At 39.1% G+C, this 22,862-nt stretch overlaps 1 long non-coding RNA gene across 1 annotated transcript; it reads left to right on the top strand.

Annotated features, from left to right (window-relative positions):
* The first annotated feature begins 114 nt into the window (after positions 1-114).
* LOC138946690 (uncharacterized) lies at positions 115-4,956 on the top strand. The gene is made up of 3 exons (XR_011449414.1): positions 115-354; positions 2,548-2,596; positions 4,792-4,956. It is a non-coding gene; the product is annotated as an uncharacterized lncRNA (long non-coding RNA).
* The last annotated feature ends 17,906 nt before the right edge of the window (positions 4,957-22,862 follow it).

Here is a 22,862-nt window from a genome sequence, read left to right as displayed (position 1 = left end):
AACTGTCATAGAACTTCATCGCACCCACCCCCCCCCCCCCCCACCACATCTCCACCTCTTTACACAAACACACACCCTCGAGCAGCCGGGTAGTATAAATAAAGATCGACTTGACGAAACGCCTCGAAGTATCATCTGGACGCGTCAGCCGCTGTCCTCCAAAGTAGCACGTTTCCAATACTTCGGTATTATTAGGTTTTCAGACACCACAGATTTTTTTTAATCTCCTTTGGAAATGCAGGTGAAGACATTTTGAAACGAATTTGAAGTGAAAAGTCTTTGGAAAATTCTAACGGAAAGGATTGTTTCTGTTTTGCAGGAAGAACAAAAACCACCCGGATTAATAAAAAACTGGTGAGTTGAAGATAACTTTATTGATTAAATATTTTATTATTTATTTATTTAAAAACATTTTTTTTAATCTTTTTATTTATTTTTTCATTTCGTTGTTTGTTTCATGTACACGTTTTTATTTACGTATCTTTATGTTATTGTTTGATTTTGTGTTAAAAATGTCTTTGTTAATAAACGAACTGATCTATTATTTTGCTTATTTTTTGACAAACGCAGCAAAGTCTTCTTCTGCTGAAGTGCAAAGTTCTACATCAAAATACCAAAATGTTTTCAGATTCATGAAATACATTCCCTGAAATTTGGGTTAACATTTTTTCTCGGCGAATTAAGAATACATTTTGTTTTGTTGATCGCCGGTTTTATTGAAGGACTCTTTTTGTGTCTTTCGGAATAACTCGAGTAGAATGCATTCAACTATGAAAAGAACCTATTTTACACTCCTGTTTACGCTGACACCCCACCTGCAGTTTGAAGAAAACTTTGGTAGCTGTAAATCTAGTACACTATTAATTTTACAATCGGCAATTTCAGTTTTGTTAGGATCTGTCAAAGTTAAGTTTTGAATGAAGTCTTGGGAGCTAATTTTTATTGGACATTTTTGTTTTGTTTATTTTTGGTTTTTTTGTCCGTGATTTCAGCATTCCCTTTCAATTCATTTGTTGTTAGTCTTCAAGGGTTGTATGTTGTCTTTATCGTGAATTCTCTCACTGGCTCAATCACTCCGGCGTTTAACAATATCAATTGATATTTTCTTTTTTTCTTTCTTACTTTTTTTCTTTCTTACTTTTTTTCTTTTTTTCTTTCTTTCTTTCTTTTTTTCTTTCTTTCATTTTTTTTCTTACTTTCTTTCTTTTTTTCGTTCTTTCTTTCTTTCTTTCTTTCTTTGTTTCTTTTTTTCTGTCTTTCATTTTTTTTCTTACTTTCTTTCTTTTTTTCGTTCTTTCTTTTTTTCTTTCTTTCTTTCTTTTTTTTTCTTTCTTTCTTTCGTTCGTTCTTTTTTGTTTTTTTCTTTCTTTCTTGTTTTCTTTCTATCATGCTCACACATTTAAAGTAGGTTTACTTCAAGTAAAATTTCGAATTATTTTCAGTATTCGTCTGGACACTGTTTTAAAAACAGGCCTTAAATTGTTAATTTGTATACTCTTAAAATAAAATCATAACTCTGCGTGTAGACAGAAAAAATATTGTAGCAAACGCCGTCAAAATTGTGTTACTTGAATAAAATCATTTATGTCAGTTTCCTAGCCATGTGAACAATAGAGAATTTGTGTAAGTTTACACTGTTGGCACGCAAGGGCGACCATCACATATTGCGCATCAAAGCTCAACCTGTTCACGCTAGAATGGTCATCACTGTATCGCGGCGATCAGGAATATATTTTCATTCGTGTTTACCTGACCAGAAAATTGGCGCCTGTAACGGTATTCAGATGAGGGCCGGAGATAACTTTAAGCAACGCATTTGTTTCTGTTACGTCTAGGCGGACGTGTTTTTGTTTTGTTGTTCTTCGATTAAATGTAAGTCCACAAACTTATGACGTTTTAAAAAAAAAAAAAAACTTTGTCGTCGTTAGAACTGGAGGTTTGATTGGATGACACCGCAACAAATCTCAATTTCAACCAATCCGACCCCGCGGCTACGTACCACCCATCTAGGTGGAACCCAGTTTTGCTTCGTGCACCTCAGCCCTACATTGCTGTAGCTGCCCCCCTCCCCCCCTCTACCCCTTACCCGGCAAATACACGTGTTTGTTTGAAGGGGAACCGTGACATTAAAAAAACCCATTTCAAATGCTAAATTTCAACAACTTCTGACGGGCAAGACCCTCCCAACTCCGTTGGTCAGTCGCTGTCTCATTTTGGTAGCCCCTCCTTCTCATACCGTTGTCAAACCCGTGTGTGTGTGTGTGTGTGTGTGTGTGTGTGTGTGTGTGTGTGTGTGTGTGTGTGTGCGTGTGTGTGTGTTTGCGTGCCGGCGTCTGCGTGCGTGTGTGTGAGTGTGTGTGTGTGCATGTGTGTGCGTGCGAACTCGTGTGTGCGGGTGTGTGTGTGGGTGTGTGTGTTTGTGTGTGTGTGGAGAAAGAGCAGGAGGAGGAAGGGGTAACTGAAAGTAAACCTGTCAACCTATATTTATGTATCGGGATTCGTTTTTGTTTTGTTTCGATTTTTTATCTTCTTTTTTCTTCATTTCAGACGATGACGCAATACACTTCGCTGTTTGTGCTGCTAGTGGCACTGTCAGGTAAAATTAGCACTGACTTGTGAAGAAAGAAGGTGTTCAGTAGTTTTCTGAAAATCTTTTGATAAATGTGTACAAGTTAAGCATGTCATTTTTGTTTGATTTGATTGATGTATGGTTTTCCTCTTTTTACATTTAGTCAAGTTTTGACTAAATGTTTTAACGTAGAGGGGGGAATCGAGACGAGGGTCGTGGTGTATGTGCGTGCGTGTGTGTGTGTGTGTGTGTGTGTGTGTGTCTGTGTGTGTGTGTAGAGCGATTCAGACTAAACTACTGGACCGATCTTTATGAAATTTGACATGAGAGTTCCTGGGTATGAAATCCCCGAACGTTTTTTTCATTTTTTTGATAAATGTCTTTGATGACGTCATATCCGGCTTTTCGTGAAAGTTGAGGCGGCACTGTCACGCCCTCATTTTTCAACCAAATTGGTTGAAATTTTGGTCAAGTAATCTTCGACGAAGCCCGGACTTCGGTATTGCATTTCAGCTTGGTGGCTTAAAAATTAATTAATGACTTTGGTCATTAAAAATCTGAAAATTGTAAAAAAAAATAAAAATTTATAAAACGATCCAAATTTACATTCATCTTATTCTCCATCATTTTCTGATTCCAAAAACATATAAATATGTTATATTTGGATTAAAAACAAGCTCTGAAAATTAAATATATAAAAATTATTATCAAAATTAAATTGTCGAAATCAATTTAAAAACACTTTCATCTTATTCCTTGTTGGTTCCTGATTCCAAAAACATATAGATATGATATGTTTGGATTAAAAACACGCTCAGAAAGTTAAAACAAAGAGAGGTACAGAAAAGCGTGCTATCCTTCTTAGCGCAACTACTACCCCGCTCTTCTTGTCAATTTCACTGCCTTTGCCATGAGCGGTGGACTGACGATGCTACGAGTATACGGTCTTGCTGAAAAATGGCATTGCGTTCAGTTTCATTCTGTGAGTTCGACAGCTACTTGACTAAATGTTGTATTTTCGCCTTACGCGACTTGTTTCAATCGTTGTCTTTGTGTCTCTGTGGTGAAAGCAATGCAATGTTGTGCCGAAAGAAAAACAAGTCGCGTAAGGCGAAAATACAACATTTAGTCAAGTAGCTGTCGAACTCACAGAATGAAACTGAACGCAATGCCATTTTTCAGCAAGACCGTATACTCGTAGCATCGTCAGTCCACCGCTCATGGCAAAGGCAGTGAAATTGACAAGAAGAGCGGGGTAGTAGTTGCGCTAAGAAGGATAGCACGCTTTTCTGTACCTCTCTTTGTTTTAACTTTCTGAGCGTGTTTTTAATCCAAACATATCATATTTATATGTTTTTGGAATCAGGAACCGACAAGGAATAAGATGAAAGTGTTTTTAAATTGATTTCGACAATTTAATTTTGATAATAATTTTTATATATTTAATTTTCAGAGCTTGTTTTTAATCCAAATATAACATATTTATATGTTTTTGGAATCAGAAAATGATGGAGAATAAGATGAACGTAAATTTGGATCGTTTTATAAATTTTTATGTTTTTTTACAATTTTCAGATTTTTAATGACCAAAGTCATTAATTAATTTTTAAGCCACCAAGCTGAAATGCAATACCGAAGTCCGGGCTTTGTCGAAGATTACTTGACCAAAATTTCAACCAATTTGGTTGAAAAATGAGGGCGTGACAGTGCCGCCTCAACTTTCACGAAAAGCCGGATATGACGTCATCAAAAACATTTATCAAAAAAATGAAAAAAACATTCGGGGATATCAATCCCAGGAACTCTCATGTAAAATTTCATAAAGATCGGTCCAGTAGTTTGGTCTGAATCGCTCTACACACACACACAGACAGACAGACAGACAGACACACACACACACATACACCACGACCCTCGTCTCGATTCCCCCCTCTACGTTAAAATATTTAGTCAAAACTTGACTAAATATAAAAATCAATATTTATGCATTATGATTTATGGGCATTAACTGTTTTCTTATCTAATTTTATTGTGTTTAAACTTCTTATCTTGTCTTGTCTTGCCTTGTCTTGTCCATTGTCTTGCCTTATCTTGTCTTGTCTTGTCAGGCTTGTCTTGTCTTGTCTTGTCTTGCCTTATCTTGTCTTGTCTTGTCAGGCTTGTCTTGTCTTGTCTTGTCTTGTCGAAATACCTTTAACTCGACTCTTTTCATCGTTCAACAGGAGCTTTGTCCCAGACCACACCAACCGGAGAATTTTTCGACTGTCGCCGCAAAGGCATTACCTGTGACAATGGTGCCTGTGACACGGCTGTGGCCACCGCTGGCAGAGCGTGTACCTGTGATGCCAACTTCGCATCCATTGTGACCTACCACTGTGTTGCTGATGATATAGGTAAGGAATTAATTATATACAGGGTGACCCAAAGAAATGCCACCCTCTTAAATGCTAATAACTCCCTCATGCGTGCAGCCAATGACTTCATATTTAGTGTACAGTGGCTTGTGGTGTGGGATGATAAGCGCACGAAGTTTCAAGTTTGTATGGTGAATAGTTTGAATCTAATGCTCTTTCGAAAGTGTATTACAAATTTGGGATTAACTCAAAAATACTTGACATAATAATTATGTATATATTTAATATCGTTTGTCTTCAACAGATCTTGTGTTTTTGCTAATTCATAGTTTATCAGTAATCAGTAGAAATGATTTATCAGTAGTCACGTGACTTGTGACTGCTGATCACTTCCTCTGTGCATACATACAGTTTGTTAATGTTATGGTTAACTTAACTCTTATTTAAGAAAGAATGTATGTATTGATGGTGTATCGGTGAAGGAGGAGAATGCTCAGAAAGAAATTCAGATAGGATTCAAAATTAATCCCACTCCATCCAACAACCCCCCCCCCCCCCCCATTAAGTTGCTTTATACTATAACACTCCTCGTAAAAATACAACTGGATTCCGGTAGTAAGAGTTATTTCTAATATGCTGACTGTTAGCAAATGATAACAGACATGTCGAGAAAAAAGATATCAAGCATGAGCCTTTCAGGCGAATGCTGATATCGTTTGTGAGACATGTCTGTTATCATTTGCTAACAGTCAGCATATTAGAAATAACGGTTTTATTACCGTTTAAATCGACCAAAAGAAATTTCGAAGCGACCCCGCGAATTAGACGGAACAGCCGCAATGGGAACTTGAGCGCTCCTACCTGATTATGCCTGTCAGTCAAAGAATTCTCGTGACCTGGGTCAGCCAAATCAGAGTAACACACCTGACGTGAATATTCACAGGTCAAATGCCTTTGACACACAACAATCTCACAAGATAAACCATATAGAAGTGTCATTCTTTAGAATAAATCACGCTGATAGTGTTGATTTAAATTGTCACTGTGTCTTGTTAATTTTTAGCTTGATAAAAAAACAAAAAAAACAATGAACGTTATAACATTTAGAGGGTCACCTAGAATCCGCCCTGATTGGTCAAAAAGCCATATGGGGCACCGAATTGGTAATAACTTTTGATATAAATATAAGCCTTCAACTGTTTTGCTAATGACTTTGGGGACAAAGTACATGTCACTGGTTTTGTGCGTTTCTACGTTGTTTGTTTGCTTGTTTTTGTGTTGGTTTGTTCGATGATGCGTTATTTACATTGTTTTTACATTTAGTCAAGTTTTGACTAAATGTTTTAACATAGAGGGGGGAATCGAGACGAGGGTCGTGGTGTATGTGTGTGTGTCTGTCTGTCTGTCTGTCTGTCTGTCTGTCTGTCTGTCTGTCTGTCTGTCTGTCTGTCTGTCTGTGTGTGTGTAGAGCGATTCAGACTAAACTACTGGACCGATCTTTATAAAATTTGACATGAGAGTTCCTGGGTATGATATCCTCAGACTTTTTTTCATTTTTTTGATAAATGTCTTTGATGACGTCATATCCGGCTTTTCGTGAAAGTTGAGGCGGCACTGTCACGCTCTCATTTTTCAACCAAATTGGTTGAAATTTTGGTCAAGTAATCTCCGACGAAGCCCGGACTTCGGTATTGCATTTCAGCTTGGTGGCTTAAAAATTAATTAATGACTTTGGTCATTAAAAATCTGAAAATTGTAATTAAAATTATTTTTTTATTAAACGATCCAAAAACAATTTCATCTTATTCTTCATCATTTTCAGATTCCAAAAACATATAGATATGTTATATTTGGATTAAAAACAAGCTCTAAAAATTAAAAATATAAAAATTATGATCAAAATTAATTTTCCGAAATCGATTCAAAAACTATTTCATCTTATTCCTTGTCGGTTTCTGATTCCAAAAACATATAGATATGATATGTTTGGATTAAAAACACGCTCAGAAAGTTAAAACGAAGAGAGGTACAGTAAAGCGTGCTATGAAGCACAGCGCAATCGCTTCCGCGCCAAACAGGCTCGTCACTTTCACTGCCTTTTGCACTAGCGGCGGACTACGTTCAGTTTCATTCTGTGAGTTCCACAGCTTGACTAAATGTAGTAATTTCGCCTTACGCGACTTGTTTTTGTACTTTTAGCGGGCACGACCTGCACTGACACTAACTTCTGTCAAAATGGCGGCGAGTGTCGCGTTGTAGGAGGAGCCGACACCTGTTTCTGTCCACAACTCTACACAGGCCCAAACTGCGAACTGCCGAGAAGTAAGTTTTGATTCAAGTTAAGCATCTGAAATCTATTAAATGCAAGTGTGTGTGTGCGGGAGTGTGTATGTGTGAGTGTGTGTGTGTGTGTGTGTGTGTGTGTGTGTGTGTGTGTGTGTGTGTGTGTGCGTGCGTGCGTGTGTGTGTGTGTGCGTGCGTGCTTGCGTGTGTTTGTGTGTGTGTTTGTATGTGTGTGTGTGTTTGTGTGTGTGTGTGTGTATGTGTGTGTGTGTGTGTGTGTGTGGTTGCTGTCTGTTTGTGGACACCAGACGAGATGCTGTGCATGCCCCTGTCAGGGAGCCACAGATGTGCATCTCGGATTTACTTTTGATTAATTGCTTTCTTTCTCATATTATGACAATCTCCTTATTTGAACTCATCCCATGTAGTCCAAGGCCAATGCAGCGCCTGCTGCTCATTTGTAGCAAGCACATTATGCCAGTGACATTAGCGTTTCTGAATTTCCCTTATCAGCAGAATAAGTGAATGAAAACAATTCAACAATAAAATACACTGAATGTTGCAGCAGCGAAGCGAGGTAAAACTCACTCTATCAAAGGGAGGTAATGCTTGCGAGCAATCATTATCATTCTCACTTACGGTTATAATCTGCTGCTCAATCGTCGAGAATTCTCTCACAGAACTATTCTCAGCTGCACTCAACATGGAAAAAACCCTGTGTTAATTGTTTCAAGACAACCACATTTTGTAACACTACTTTGAAACTTCTGCTTCTTGTCATCATTATAATCATTGCAAGGGCTCCAGGAACTGAGAAATGTTAAACAAAATACACTTAAAACCACGTAAATGTTACAGGAAGGCGCCTATGGTGCCACAGACTTCCTGCGGCAGAGTCTCTGCAGCGGCTCAGCAGCTCGCAGCCGCCGTGACCTTGCAGGGAAGAGCATCGAAATTTGCGCGGAGTATTTTTTCTTGAAAACAGCATAAATATTGTTTTAAGCGTAATAAGTTTAATCTGTATGTATGCTGGAGGTGTAAATGCACTAACATGCATATTTTGTTGCTTGTAAGATGTAGTGATCACTTACAAAACTTTGACAAGTTTGGTCTTTCGGTTGGCGGTGTAATGTGATTCTTATGTACCGGTTCGACATGTAGGAAACAGCAGTATTTAACCGCATTGAATCTTTCTTTGTGCAATTAGTATAGAAGATTGCAGAGAGTGTATTCTGATGATTTAAAATGTGTGTATTAAAGCAGCCCTGATAGTACTGACCATGCCTCTTTCTACTAAACTCAGTGTGTGACTTCTTAACTGTGCACATTTTCAGCCAGAAATTCATTTCTCTTCCTTGTCTTGCTTGCAAATTTGTTCTTTCCTGGCCGAGCGATAACATAAACACCCCTGCCAATGTTTTAGAGCTCGGAAAGGCAGCAGAGGGCTTGCCATCAGCTTTCTCTAAATGGATTGCTTGAGGGCTAAAAAGGAAGGGATACTGCTATATCAGTGGTGGTTGTTGACATCTTGTATATATACAGCTTGCTGAATCCTAATGCTAGGGCCAAAGAAGGAAACTCGGCTCCACTGTTTTGGTATGGCAAGGAGGAGAGGTAACTCATGTTAGCGAATGGACTGATACGTATAGAAGCATCCGCCGAGTGTTCTTGTTATGTCAATATGTGTAAATGCGGGGTCTTAAATCAATATGAACCACTTTCATGTAACTCAATTCATTTCATGGATCTGATGTTATAGTGACATCTTCTCAACTTGTTCTTTGCACGTGCAGTTGAGCTGACTTGCGATTCCACTGCGATGACAGTGACAGTGAGGCCGCACGGGACATTCGGCGGAGCAATGTATGCTAAGGGACAAGCCTTGGACACCAATTGTCGGCTGTTCAAATCTGAAAGTGGTTATGTCAGAGCCTTTGATTATGACCCAATAGCGGCGACCAACTGTGGTGTGGTGCAGAGTAATCTTGTAAGTGTTGGAATAGAGATGGTAGTGGTGGCGGCAATGGGTGGTGCTGTGTTGTTTTGGTAGTGTTGATTGTGATGGTGGCAGTGGTGGTGGTGGTGCTGCTACTACGACGACGATGATGATGATGATGATGATGATGATGATGATGATGATGATGGTGGTGGTGGTGACGATTACGACTACGACGACAACGATTATGATGATGATCACACACACACACACACACACACACACACACACACACACAACCACACACACACACACATACATACACACACACACACACACACATACATACACGCCCGCACGCCCGCACACACACACATCACACACACACACACACACACACACAGAATTTCTAGAGAAAGAACGCACAGATACAACGAAGTGCATATTCACAGTCCAACTGTCCCATTGTCCTTTAAGACTAGGAAGAGCACTGCGTTACCGTCATTTAACTTTGTTGTTGTTGTTTTCTAGGAAGACCCCCCCGGCACTGTAATCGGGACCAAGTACACGCTGAACGTGATTGTCCAGTATGAGAACACCCCGGACATCGTCATGGGCACTGACCAGGAGCTGGTGGCCACCTGTTCCTTTCCCGAATCGGCCACCGCCACGGGCGTGATCTTTGAGTCGGACGCCACAGGGTAAGATCACCGTGTCATCAGTCGAGAACGTCCCAGAACATTCCAGATCACTTCAGAACATTCCAGAACATTGCAAAACATTCCAGAACGCCCCAGAGTCCTGAAATAGAATACTCCTGAGTCCTTTAGTAAAGAATCGCAATAACGGGAATAACACATTCCCGATGTCTGAAGAAAATCACGAAGTCTTAAATAAAACATCCTAAGCTTAAAATAAAACATTCTACTGTAAATGAAACATTTCTGTTTTCTGAAGAAAAAACAAACATTCTTGTATTCTAAAATTCCTTGGACCTGAAATACAACCCTCTCCTGAAATAAATATATTCATGGTTCTTAATCAAAAAGGAAGAAAGGTAAGTTGTTGGAAAGTTTAAATATTGACAAAACAAAACGTTAGGTTTACAAATATATCGACCCAGCGGTCTCTGAGTGCACTAATTACACACAACTTATCTTGAACAAAATAATAAAACACTTATTTTGACATGGTTCTTAAAATAAAACATTTCTGAATCCGGCATTAAAATATTCCTGATGCCTTAAAATCAATTCTATACATATGGAATACAACATTAGTGAACAGTGAAATGGAAAAATATCTGGGGCATAAAAGAGCGCTCCTAACTTATAGAAAAAGAACATCGCTGAGTCTTTAAATAAAACATTCCCGAGTCCAAATAATAAATAATGACACGGAATTTCTCTGTCTGACTGGAACTTAACTGTTGTGTTGTTGTTTAACTGTGCGAGTCCAGGTCTAAATCTCAACCACACACTCAACTACACATCTACTGCACACTCACACACTCACGATCACCGATGCATTCGGGGAAGGCTGTCTCGCACTCTGACGAATCACACCACAGAATACAAAGTACACTTCCAGAAACGTCGCTATTAACCAAAAGAAAACAATTAAATCATTAATAAATGAAATCGGAACACAGTACTGACACACGCAATAACACACTTAGTCTCAGCTTTCGCTCGGCGCACACACTCCAACACAAACCCCGTTCCGTTGGCTTAAAAAGTCTCTGGTTGCCAACGCAGTAAAGTTTCTGCACGCAACAGTCGACGTGCCAATCTTGGATAAACACAATCACAATCCGTATGAAAACACAACACTGCACAGTCACGCCGACGATTGAGAAGAATAGTCCAAAGTAAGTTTGTAGATACTCCAATCCAAAGTTGTTGATAGGTAATCCAAAGCTTAAAGGCACAGTAAGCCTCCCGTAAACCATCACAGTAAAAACACCCTTTCATTTAAACACTCACCGATTGAGAACATCCTAGGTGCCCTCCGTAAAGAGCGAACAATTTTCAAAGAATTTATTTTTGCGTGGTTTATCTTACCCCTGAGCCATCCAGTGAACCCGTGTGATCCAGTTTCCTTTTTTTCACAATGTAGTCGTCAGTTAGTCATTTGAATGCGACTCGATGTCAGCTTATCTACAATAGCACGTTTTTATGCACGAAACAAACGGCTGCGGTTCACAAGAACTCAAGCGATGACTTTTGACTGTTGAGAGGAACGGCGATATGCCGCATAAACCGTCGTCTGCTACGACCCTTGCGTGACCCTGCTTCCGGGCTTTTCTTTTTTCAAACTTTCACAACTTCGAATTGCACTGATCTTGTCTTGATGAAAACACGCTGTCAATTTATTATTTAGAGTCTAGCGCAAAAACGCACCACGGTCCAAAAACATTCTGATAATCATTGATCCACGGCTATCGCCAGTTTAAGGGAAGTAACTCATTTTTGACCTGAGTTTAGGATGGGTCCAAAAAGTGTTCGAGACAATCTGCAAAATTAATTCTTTAAAAATTGCTCGCTCTTTACGTAGGGCACCTAGGATGTTTCCGTTTGGTGAGCGTTCTTCTTCTTCTTCTTCTTCTGCGTTCCAGTGGTGAGCGTTCAAATGGAAGGGTGTTTGTACTGTGTGTAAAAGCCTGACAGTATCTGTGATGGTTTACGGGAGGCTTACTGTCCGGGCGTGATTTCCGGGATATTCATAACAGCCGTCCAGCACCAAAACGAGGCGCCATTGTTGTAAAGGGCCAAGTCCACGAAAATAAATTCTTTGAAAATTTCTCACGCTCGACAGAAAGCAGCCAGGATGTTCCCGTTCGGTGAGCGTTTAAATGGAAGTATGCTAGTACTGTATGTAGACGCTCGGGGATCTCTGTGATGGTTTACGGGAGGCTTACTGTGCCTTTAAACTAAATATTTAAACACAGGCACATGCACACTCCATACTCCACACGACCGTTCACTTCAAGCATTCTCTCCCAATCTGACCAGCCAAACGTCCAATCCTAACCTCCTATCCTCTACGCATCTAATTAACTACGGGGTGTCCTCACCTAGAAAAATAACACGGGTAATGCTGACTGAAACAAACAGGGGGGAGTAACTCTAAACTATTACCGCTATTATCCTCACATTTTCCCCCTTAACAAATGCCATGACGCTAGAGGCATTCCTTAATCCCGAAATCAGCCATTCCTGAATCCTTGACAGGTATCATATTGAAAACCTGAAAGAAATCGTCCCTGATTCCTGAATTCAATCATTTCTGAAATCAATCATTCCTGAATCCTGATACAAATCAGTTTTTTTTAATCCTGAAACATCGCATCCCTGAACCCTGCAATGAATCATTCCTGAATCCTACAGTTAATCATTCTCGAATCCTGTAATATAAAGAATTCCTGAGTCCTGATGTAAATCATTACTTGATCCTGAAACAATTAATTCATGAATCCTGAAATCAAAAATTCCTTAGTCCTGAAATATACTCGTATCAGGTCTGCATCCTGAAATGAATCATTCTTTTACCCTGTTATATAATTAAGCGTTGTTGACTATAAATGTAAGTGTAAATACTTGTATAACTGTGTTTTAATTTTAAATGTGTCAAGCACAAAGAGCATAATTGTAAAGTTATGATGTTGCGCTATATAAATGCTCATTTATTATTATTATTATATATAATTCCTGAGTCCTGATGTGAATCCTTACTTGATCCTGGTACAATACATTCATGAATTCTGAAATGAATTATTCATGAATCTTAACAATCAATCTCATTCTATAATCCTGTGATAAATAATTCTTGAATTCTGTTGTAAAGCATTCTTTGATCCTAAAAAAATACGTTCATGAAGCCTCAGATAAATAATTCCTCAATCCTGAAACAAATTATTCCTTTATCCTGGAATAAATCTTTCCTGAATCCTGAAAAATAAATAATTCTTTCATACTGAAAAAAATGCATTCCTGAATCCTGAAATAAATAATGTTTAACCCTGTACTATAAATGATTCCTGAGGTCGGATGTAGATCATTTCTTGATCCTGCAACAGTACATTCATAAATACTGAAATAAACCATGCCAGGATCTTGAAATCAATTATACCTCAATCCTGAAATCCACCATTTATCAAGCCTGATATAAATCATTCCTTGATGCTGAAACAAGGCATTCAGGAATACTGAAATAAACCATGCTAGAATCTTGAAACCAATAATTCCCGAATCCTGATATAAATCATCCTTTTATCCTGAAATAATTCATTTGAATCCTGAAATAAACCATTCCTGAAATAAACTATTACTGAGGCCTGTTCTGGCAGTAACCTGGACGATGGAACGGGGGTCGCCGAAGGGTCACCGCTGGTGTTTGACATTCTGGGAAACGACGGGACCACTTCTCTGACTGCCGCACAAACTGTCAACGTGGGAGAAGAGCTCACTGTCACCATCCTCCTGCAGACCAACCCCGGTGAGATTTTGAAAGGGAAACTAGGGTAATGTTCCAGAATAGTGTCATGAGTCCCATCTAGGTTTTGAAAGTGAAACTAGGGTAATGTTCCAGACTAGTGTCATGAATACCATGTTCAGGACAAGTGGTTCAAATCCCAGAAAGGTTTTTGACAGAAAAACCTTGGTAATGTTCATAAATAGTTCTTAAATTCAATAAAGCTGTTGCAAGGTACCAAGCGTGTTGGATGTGGAGAATAGTGGCATTAATATGTGGAACATACCAGTAAGTTTTTAAAAGGGAAACCTTGGCAATGTTCAAGCATTCTGGTAAATATCAGAAGGCGACAATTTAGTAATGTTCAAGACTCGCGTTCCAAATCCGAGTAAGTTTTTGAAAGGAAAACTGGGGTAATGTTCGGACATAATGTCAGAAATTCGAGGGAATTGTGTTTAAGAATCCAGTACATTAGTGTTTTTTCTAATCTTTTTAAAAGAAAAACCTTGGCAATTATCGAGAATAATTGTGTGTGTGTGTGTGTGTGTGTGTGTGTGTGTGTGTGTGTGTGTGCGTGTGTGTGTGTGTGTGTGTGTGTGTGTGTGTGTCTGTGTGCGTGTGTGTGTGTGTGTGTGTGTGTGCGTGTGTGCGTGTGTGTGTGTGTGTGTGTGTGTGTGTGTGTGCAGCATACCCTCAGTTTTTGATCGAGAGTTGCACAGCTGCTAATGGCGATGACGTCACAGCCGCAGATTACGACTCTTTGGAATTCGTCACCACACCGTAAGAAAACACTCAATATTATGTTACAGTGTATTGTGTATGAAGCTGTGTGTGTTGTATCATATTATACAACAAGAATTGTTTTGCGCGAGAATTATATTGATTTTAGTTATTAATTTCGATTTCGATTTCGATCTGTTTGGAACAACGTCTTTGTTCAAATCTGTTTTTTATTAGTTTATTAGTGAGTATTTCTACGCACATACCCTCCCAGAGGGAGGCTCATGGCGTTTACAAAATGCCGTGTGAGATGGAATTTTCTACACAATATATGCTTATTACGCATTCACATCGGCCAGTAAATCTCAAGCGTGTTAGGCGAGTATATACTTTTCACGGCCTATTATTCCAAGTCACACGGGTATTTGGTGGACATTTTTATTTTTTATTTTTTTTATATATGTTACAGTAAATTCATCAAACCAGTCAATTTGTAAATTCACTCGGTAAATTTACCAATTTACTAAAAAATTCAGGAAATTTACAAATTTACTGAGTTTGACACCCAGGAAATTTACAAATTTACTGAAAATTTCAGTAAATTTACAAATTTACTGGTTTGATGAATTTACTGTAACATATATATGTCTATACAATTTTTCCAGGAAAGACCCTTTTGTCATTTAGTCAAGCAGTATGTAAGAAATGTTAAGTCCTTTGTACTGGAAACTTGCATTCTCCCAGTAAGGTCATATATTGTACTACGTTGCAAGCCCCTGGAGCAATTTTTTGATTAGTGCTTTTGTGAACAAGAAACACTTAACAAGTGGCTCTATCCCATCTCCCCCCTTTCCCTCGTCGCGATATAACCTTCGTGGTTGAAAACGACGTTAAACACCAAATAAAGAAAGAAAGAACCCTTTTGTCAATCGTGGGATCTTTAACGTGCACACCGCAATGCAATGTACACGAAGGGACCTCGGTTTTTCGTCTCATCCGAAAGACTAGCACTTGAACCCACCACCTAGGTTAGGAAAGGGGGGAGAAAATAGCGGCCCGACCCAGGGTCGAACACGCAACCTCTCGATTCCGAGCGCAAGTGCGTTACCACTCGGCCACCCAGACACCTGTTTGAGTCCTTAAAGTCAATTTTCAGCAAACCGGTCATCAGAATCACTGAGTATTTGATAGGCTGTCTATTTAAAACAAGTACCTTGGCGACGATACTTCCAAAATCTTGACACATCGAGTTGGTGGTCCCCCCCAATTTTTGTAGATAGACAGATTTCCTCCCCCCCCCCAAAAAAAAAAACAAAAAACCCACTTAATAGCACACTATGCCTGCAGCCAAATGATAAAGAAATCTCTGAAGCTGCAACCTTCAAATTTGTTGTAATTTATTGACCAGTAGCAAGTCTGTACATACGTACACAAGCCCATTTGACCAATTTTACTCCGATCCCAAAAGACTTCGAAAATAACTCTGTCAGGATTATCAGCGGTCTGAAGGAGTAGGAGCCCCTGTACCGCAGTCAGATTTTTTCACAACATCCGGAGCACGCTCCACGCCTCCGACGGGCTGTATCCCACAATCGAGACTAACAACCAACTCCGATGTGTTTGCCATGCAGCGTGCGCGCAATATGATACCCCCTTCGTTCGAAAATCAGCGTTCACGAGTTCATCGGAGTTCAGAATTTCTGGTTGTGGAAAGGATCGCTGGCACGTATCGCAACGTGTTTGATCATCGAGATCACGTGAGTTTGGCTTGAGGTCACTTGAGTTTATAAAAACATACGTGCTTAGCGAACACTTCCAGTGATCAGCAAGCCATCCGTGGCGGTTCGTGGCTCCGATGATTATATTTTCGAAAGAAAATGGTACTCTATCTAGCGCGCGCCTCATAGTAGACATAACCAAGCTAAGAAATGGTAACTCTCGCGGAAAATTGAAAGTCCCCAAAACAGGGAGACAAAATAACACGCTTTCACCTTGTGCAGTTAGGCAGTTCAAACCTGTCTTTTCCGTAGTTGTTGGTGTTAAACACTGACCTACGATTAAAGAGCAGACATCGGCCTCGAGGAGCACCGCAATTTTGAAGAATTCGTAGCCTTTTCTTATTGAGTATTTTTTCTGCAAAAAGTATTCAGGATCATCAAGACTTGTTAAATAGAGTGCGCCCTGCTGAAAATACGATTTCCTGGTGGTTTGTTCGTTACTCTCACCGTCCTGATCACTTACATTAGCACTAGAGTGTGCGAAACACTCAAAATGGCAGATGAAACACACCAACCTCGCTCAGTCACTCTCTATTTCTCGATCAAAATGGTTACGAAAACTCTCGACGTCAAAAGATGTTTGAATTTGTTTTCGCAACAATGTTCATCGAGTGATTTTACAAACAACGAAACCACTGTCATTGGAAAAATTCGATGAATAACAATGCGTTCTTTCATACGTTAGATCGGGAAAGCCATTTCTAGCATCATACAGAATTGTTCATAAACCTAAAAATACACTAAAATCATTTACAAAAAACTATAGTCTGTTTCAATGACTTTCAGCAGATTTCAACATTATAAATCGAGAAAACTAGACTTTTTGAAAGAAATTTGGTACACATAAGATTTTATGATCACGAATCATTATGTGAACATTTTCTTTTCAACTTTCTTTCATAAAGTGTACGTATAATTGTTCTAGCAATAGGCGTGTCCTCTGTTTTGAGCGAACGCACGTGTAATGGTTGTGAGCCAAACGGCTTTCCATAAAAATCTGACTGCGGTACAGGGGCTCCTTCTCTTCCAGACCGCCGAAAATCCAGACGGTATAAAATCCGAGGTGCAGCTCATTTTCGGAACAGCGCAGATGACGAGATGGGTCACAACACATGATAGGTCTACTTTGATTTCCAAAAAAGCGCAGCTCATTTCCGAAACAGCGCAGATGACGAGCTGCGTCACAACAAAATGGAAGCCGCCAGTGGCATCGAAGACGCCAGTGGTAAGCTCAAAATCGCGACCTTATACTAGGGCGCTCATAGTGCCCTAGAACAAGGTACAACAAGAAATTCAGTTGATCCCAGGATCAACACGGGCCGGGCCGACACATTGACAATATCAAAGAAACAGGAAGTTGTACACCTCTTGGTACAGGTAAACAAAATAATAGTGTTGATGTGTCCTGTTAAATTGTCTTTTCGGCGTTTGTACATAGATGGGACATAACAACTATCGCAATATCAAGGAAGAAGATTGTTGTGAAAGTAATGCAATAATGAATAAGAGCTCAATAATGAATAAGACCTATTGGCTTAACAGAAAGGAAGAAGGCTACTCTACCTTTATGGAAGTGATGCAATAATACTGGTATTGGTGACAGAAATATGTTTTCCACCAAGAAACCGATCGATCAACCAAGGAACCAAAAGACAGAGCGAGCGATAGACGTTGCAACAGGTAGGAATGGTATTGTTTTGGGTCTTAATGAGCGTCATTCAGTGGCATGTCACAGTGTAGAAGGGAAAGTAGTAAAAGTAGTTATAAATAGAAATGAATGAAATCAAAGTGTATGATGCAAATAACTTTATTTAAAATTATCACTGAGTCACAAAATAATAAAGCAAGAAAGAATACAGTGTATATGGAATACAATATAAATAAAGAGAATAATAATAAAATAAAAAAATTGGTGAAACTGTTGTAAATGGCAAAATGCTGTTGCCATGAATACACATTTGAATGCTAGTAATGTAGCACCAATATATGACCCATTGTCACACTTAAACGAAGCTCTGGCTGACTTTGTTGAGGATGTGGCCAGGTTTCCTGGGAGGGCAGTAGTCAATGTAAAAGACTATTTCTTTGAAAAAAACATATACCATCTAAAGAATGGAAGTAGACTTGATCCGACAACATTTGTGTTGGCCATTGTACCAATCATGAAGTACACGATTTTTTGCAGTCACTGTCTTTTCCCCAGTAAATTTTCGAGTCAGGCGGACCTTTGACCCAGTACATTTCCCGGTAACAGCCATGCAATTCCAGGAAGCGCTGTTGTGTTGAGGCCTTGTTAAGGTTAATTTTTTTCCAAAAAATACTTGTTGAAGTTATTATTATTATTATTATCATATTATGTTGAAGTAACACGCCGTACAAGCCGTTACGCTGAATGCGTGGAGGTGTTGGGGGCGTGGGGGGGGGGGGGGGGGGTTAGAGAGAGAGTTGACTCTGATATCTATGAGGCCCTGTAAGCGTTACAGACGGTTTCGGTTTCGGTTTCGAAGGAAGGGAGACAAACCACAGCACGTCTTCCACAGGTTGATTTCTTCCCTTCTAGTGCAGGAATAAAAAATATTCATACGCAAATTGTTAGCAGATGTTAAGATTTTAAGTACAACAATGTTAAAATAGATGAATTTTTTCACATAAAAAATACACATGTTATTGTTTGTTTGAAAGACCCTGGTAAAAATAGACAACAAACTTTCAAGTTTGAAAAGAAAGTACTTTTTATATTTAGTCAAGTTTTGACTAAATATTTTAACATCGAGGGGGAATCGAAACGAGGGTCGTGGTGTATGTGCGTGTGTCTGTGTGTCTCTGTGTGTGTGTGTGTGTGTATAGAGCGATTCAGACTAAACTACTGGACCGATCTTTATGAAATTTGACATGAGAGTTCCTGGGTATGAAATCCCCGAACGTTTTTTTTCATTTTTTTGATAAATGTCTTTGATGACGTCATATCCGGCTTTTCGTGAAAGTTGAGGCGGCACTGTCACGCCCTCATTTTTCAACCAAATTGGTTGAAATTTTGGTCAAGTAATCTTCGACGAAGCCCGGACTTCGGTATTGCATTTCAGCTTGGTGGCTTAAAAATTAATTAATGACTTTGGTCATTAAAAATCGGAAAATTGTAAAAAAAAAATAAAAATTTATAAAACGATCCAAATTTACGTTCATCTTATTCTCCATCATTTGCTGATTCCAAAAACATATAAATATGTTATATTCGGATTGAAAACAAGCTCTGAAAATTAAATATATATAAAAATTATGATCAAGTTTTTTTTTTCGAAATCAATTTAAAAACACTTTTATCTTATTCCTTGTCGGTTCCTGATTCCAAAAACATATAGATATGATATGTTTGGATTAAAAACACGCTCAGAAAGTTAAAACGAAGAGAGGTACAGAAAAGCGTGCTATCCTTCTCAGCGCAACGAATACCCCGCTCTTCTTGTCAATTCCACGGGCACTGCCTTTGCCACGGGCGGTGGAGTGACGATGCTACGAGTATACGGTCTTGCTGCGTTGCGTTGCGTTCAGTTTCATTCTGTGAGTTCGACAGCTACTTGACTAAATATTGTATTTTCGCCTTACGCGACTTGTTACATTTAGTCAAGTTATGACTAAATGTTTTAACATCGAGGCGAGGGTCGTGGTGTATGTGCGTGTGTGTGTCTGTGTGTGTGTGTAGAGCGATTCAGACTAAACTACTGGACCGATCTTTATGAAATTTGACATGGGAGTTCCTGGGTATGAAATCCCCGAATGTTTTTTTCATTTTTTTGATAAATGTCTTTGATGACGTCATATCCGGCTTTTCGTGAAAGTTGAGGCGGCACTGTCACGCCCTCATTTTTCAACCAAATTGATTGAAATTTTGGTCAAGCAATCTTCGACGAAGCCCGGACTTCGGTATTGCATTTCAGCGTGGTGGCTTAAAAATCAATTAATGACTTTGGTCATTAAAAATCTGAAAATTGTAAAAAAAAATTAAAATTTATAAAACGATCCAAATTTACGTTCATCTTATTCTCCATCATTTTCTGATTCCAAAAACATATAAATATGTTATATTTGGATTATAAACAAGCTCTAAAATTAAATAAATAAAAATTATTATCAAAATTAAATTGTCGAAATCAATTTAAAAAACACTTTCATCTTATTACTTGTCGGTTCCTGATTCAAAAAACATATAGATATGATATGTTTGGATTAAAAACACGCTCAGAAAGTTAAAACAAAGAGAGGTACAGAAAAGCGTGCTATCCTTCTTAGCGCAACTACTACCCCGCTCTTCTTGTCAATTTCACTGCCTTTGCCATGAGCGGTGGACTGACGATGCTACGAGTATACGGTCTTGCTGAAAAATGGCATTGCGTTCAGTTTCATTCTGTGAGTTCGACAGCTACTTGACTAAATGTTGTATTTTCGCCTTACGCGACTTGTTGTGTTGTCCGTTTGTGATAAAGTTCACCTGTGCTCTACAGTGTCTCCCAAACTGACGACTATATTTTGTACTCATTTACATTGTACAGTGAAGGGTTCGACAGTGGTAGTCTATGAACTCATACACATGTTTTTGTTAGAATTCAAATTCTTGTGACACACTTCTTCTTGTTCATTTCCTGTGCCAGTGATTTGTTTGAGCACATTGTGAGGTATTTGACCACAGACTACAAACGGAAACAAAGAACGAAAAACAAAAATAAAAACATGCACCAGCAATCACAGTCTAGTGCCCTCCAAAGAACACTCGCTGGGGAAAATCAAATTACAAAACTTCGAAAGCACTCACGAGAAACGCGCAAATTCGCAATCACTCCAAGTTCTTATAAAAAACGCTGGCGCTGGACCCGAGTACTCTTCAGACTGGCTCGCTCTCCCAGTATGAAAATTTTTGTCTTGTGCACGTGGGTTTAAATTTTTTTTTAAAATTTTTTATTTATTTTACACAATTAAAAAAATTATTAGAGTAAAATAAAACATGAAAACGTTCATAATAAACAATAGTAAACAAGAATAAAAATAAAATAAAAAATAAAAAAATAGACCGCCCATGCCGGGAATCGAACCCGGATCACTTTGGTCATAGACGAATCGCTTTCTACCCGGATCACTTGGATTAAAAAAAAAAAAATGTATTTATTTATTTTACACAATTAAAAAAATTATTAGAGTAAAATAAAACATTAAAACGTTCATAATAAACAATAGTAAACAAGAGTTAAAAAAAAAAAAATAGACCGCCCATGCCGGGAATTGAACCCGGATCACTTTGGCCATAGACGGACGTGCTACGACAACTTTACTAGAGTTGTGCGCCTTGAATCACTGTGTGTATCTGTCGCTCTCTGTCTTTCAGTCTCACCGAGACCACACACTGCATTGTAGTTTCTTTGCCGAGACCAACGGCGACTACCTGTCACGTGGTACATGCGTCACACAAATCCCCCATGAAAAAAAATTTCTTCACCTGCAAGCTACTTACCCGACGCCAAAGACGAGCCGCTCGGGCGGCCCGTCAACAATAAAGACCAAATCTGAAAAAATGGCCTCCAGGGGAGGCAATCCTCTTGCTGTACTTCAAAGGGTAATATGTAGCGGTTGCTTCTCATGTCAGAGTTTCGCCTTTTTTTGTTATCTCAAAAAACGTCCCTCAATCGAATTGTGGAATTGTAACAGTCCATTTTTTAAGCCGCCATTATATGAGGCTTACTGGATTTGGTCTGTCTGTTTGTTTGTTTGAGTAGGGCGGGCGGTCTTACAAACAAGTCGGGTAAGACTTGTATCTCTGGGTAAGACTTGTATCTCTGGGTCAATTAAGCTCAAATTTCGTGAAATTGTAAGGAATAGGGTTACACGGGTGTATGCAAAACATTACATTCCTGACGAAAGTCAAACGGAAGATATTGGCTGAAACGCTTTTACAAACCGAACCAAGGGACGAAACCCACTGACAGACTGATAGGTTTTGCGGAAATTCCCGCACGTTACTCCCCTTCCGGGTATTACCTAAGACTTTAAAATTAGCAATCTAGTGGCTGCTCCGCCTGGCGTCTGGCATTATGGGGTTAGTGCTAGGACTGGTTGGTCCGGTGTCAGAATAATGTGACTGGGTGAGACATGAAGCCTGTGCTGCGACTTCTGTCTTGTGTGTGGCGCACGTTATATGTCAAAGCAGCACCGCCCTGATATGGCCCTTCGTGGTCGGCTGGGCGTCAGTTAAGCAAACAAACAAACAAACAAACCGACAGGAATGCGTGTCGTTGGTTTTGTTCAATTTACGTGCTCCGATATTTGAATGCTTAGTTGGGCGGTAACAGTGGAGTTTGTTTATTGGTGTGTGTGGTTCCGTGGTACGGACTCGTTTGCCAAATAATGTTTTGGTCTTATGTTATTATTGTTGTTTTTCAGTTTTTCATCGCAATCGTCTACCATGTCACCACGTGTAAAGAGCTCGGTCAATTGTTTTTTTTAATTGTTTATTAATTTATTCATTTAATTTGTTTTAATTAATTCTTTCTTAAATTTATCAATTTACTTTAAAAAATTTAAATTTTTTTTTATTAAAAATCCGTATTCATTTGGACGAAGTGCTACTAAATTGTTGACGTTATTGTTCCTGCATTTTGTAGGGTGCACCTGTACCAAAGTTAGAGTCTGACGTAATATCTCGTGTCTTCGATGCTGCTACACAGCACTACCCACCCATTGTGCACGTGTCTGTTAACTCAATA

Source organism: Littorina saxatilis, linkage group LG14 (assembly GCF_037325665.1).
Source record: "Littorina saxatilis isolate snail1 linkage group LG14, US_GU_Lsax_2.0, whole genome shotgun sequence".
NCBI classification, from domain to species: domain Eukaryota; kingdom Metazoa; phylum Mollusca; class Gastropoda; order Littorinimorpha; family Littorinidae; genus Littorina; species Littorina saxatilis.
The sequence above is the reverse complement of the archived record's forward strand: the minus strand, read 5'-3'. Positions and strand labels throughout refer to the sequence as shown.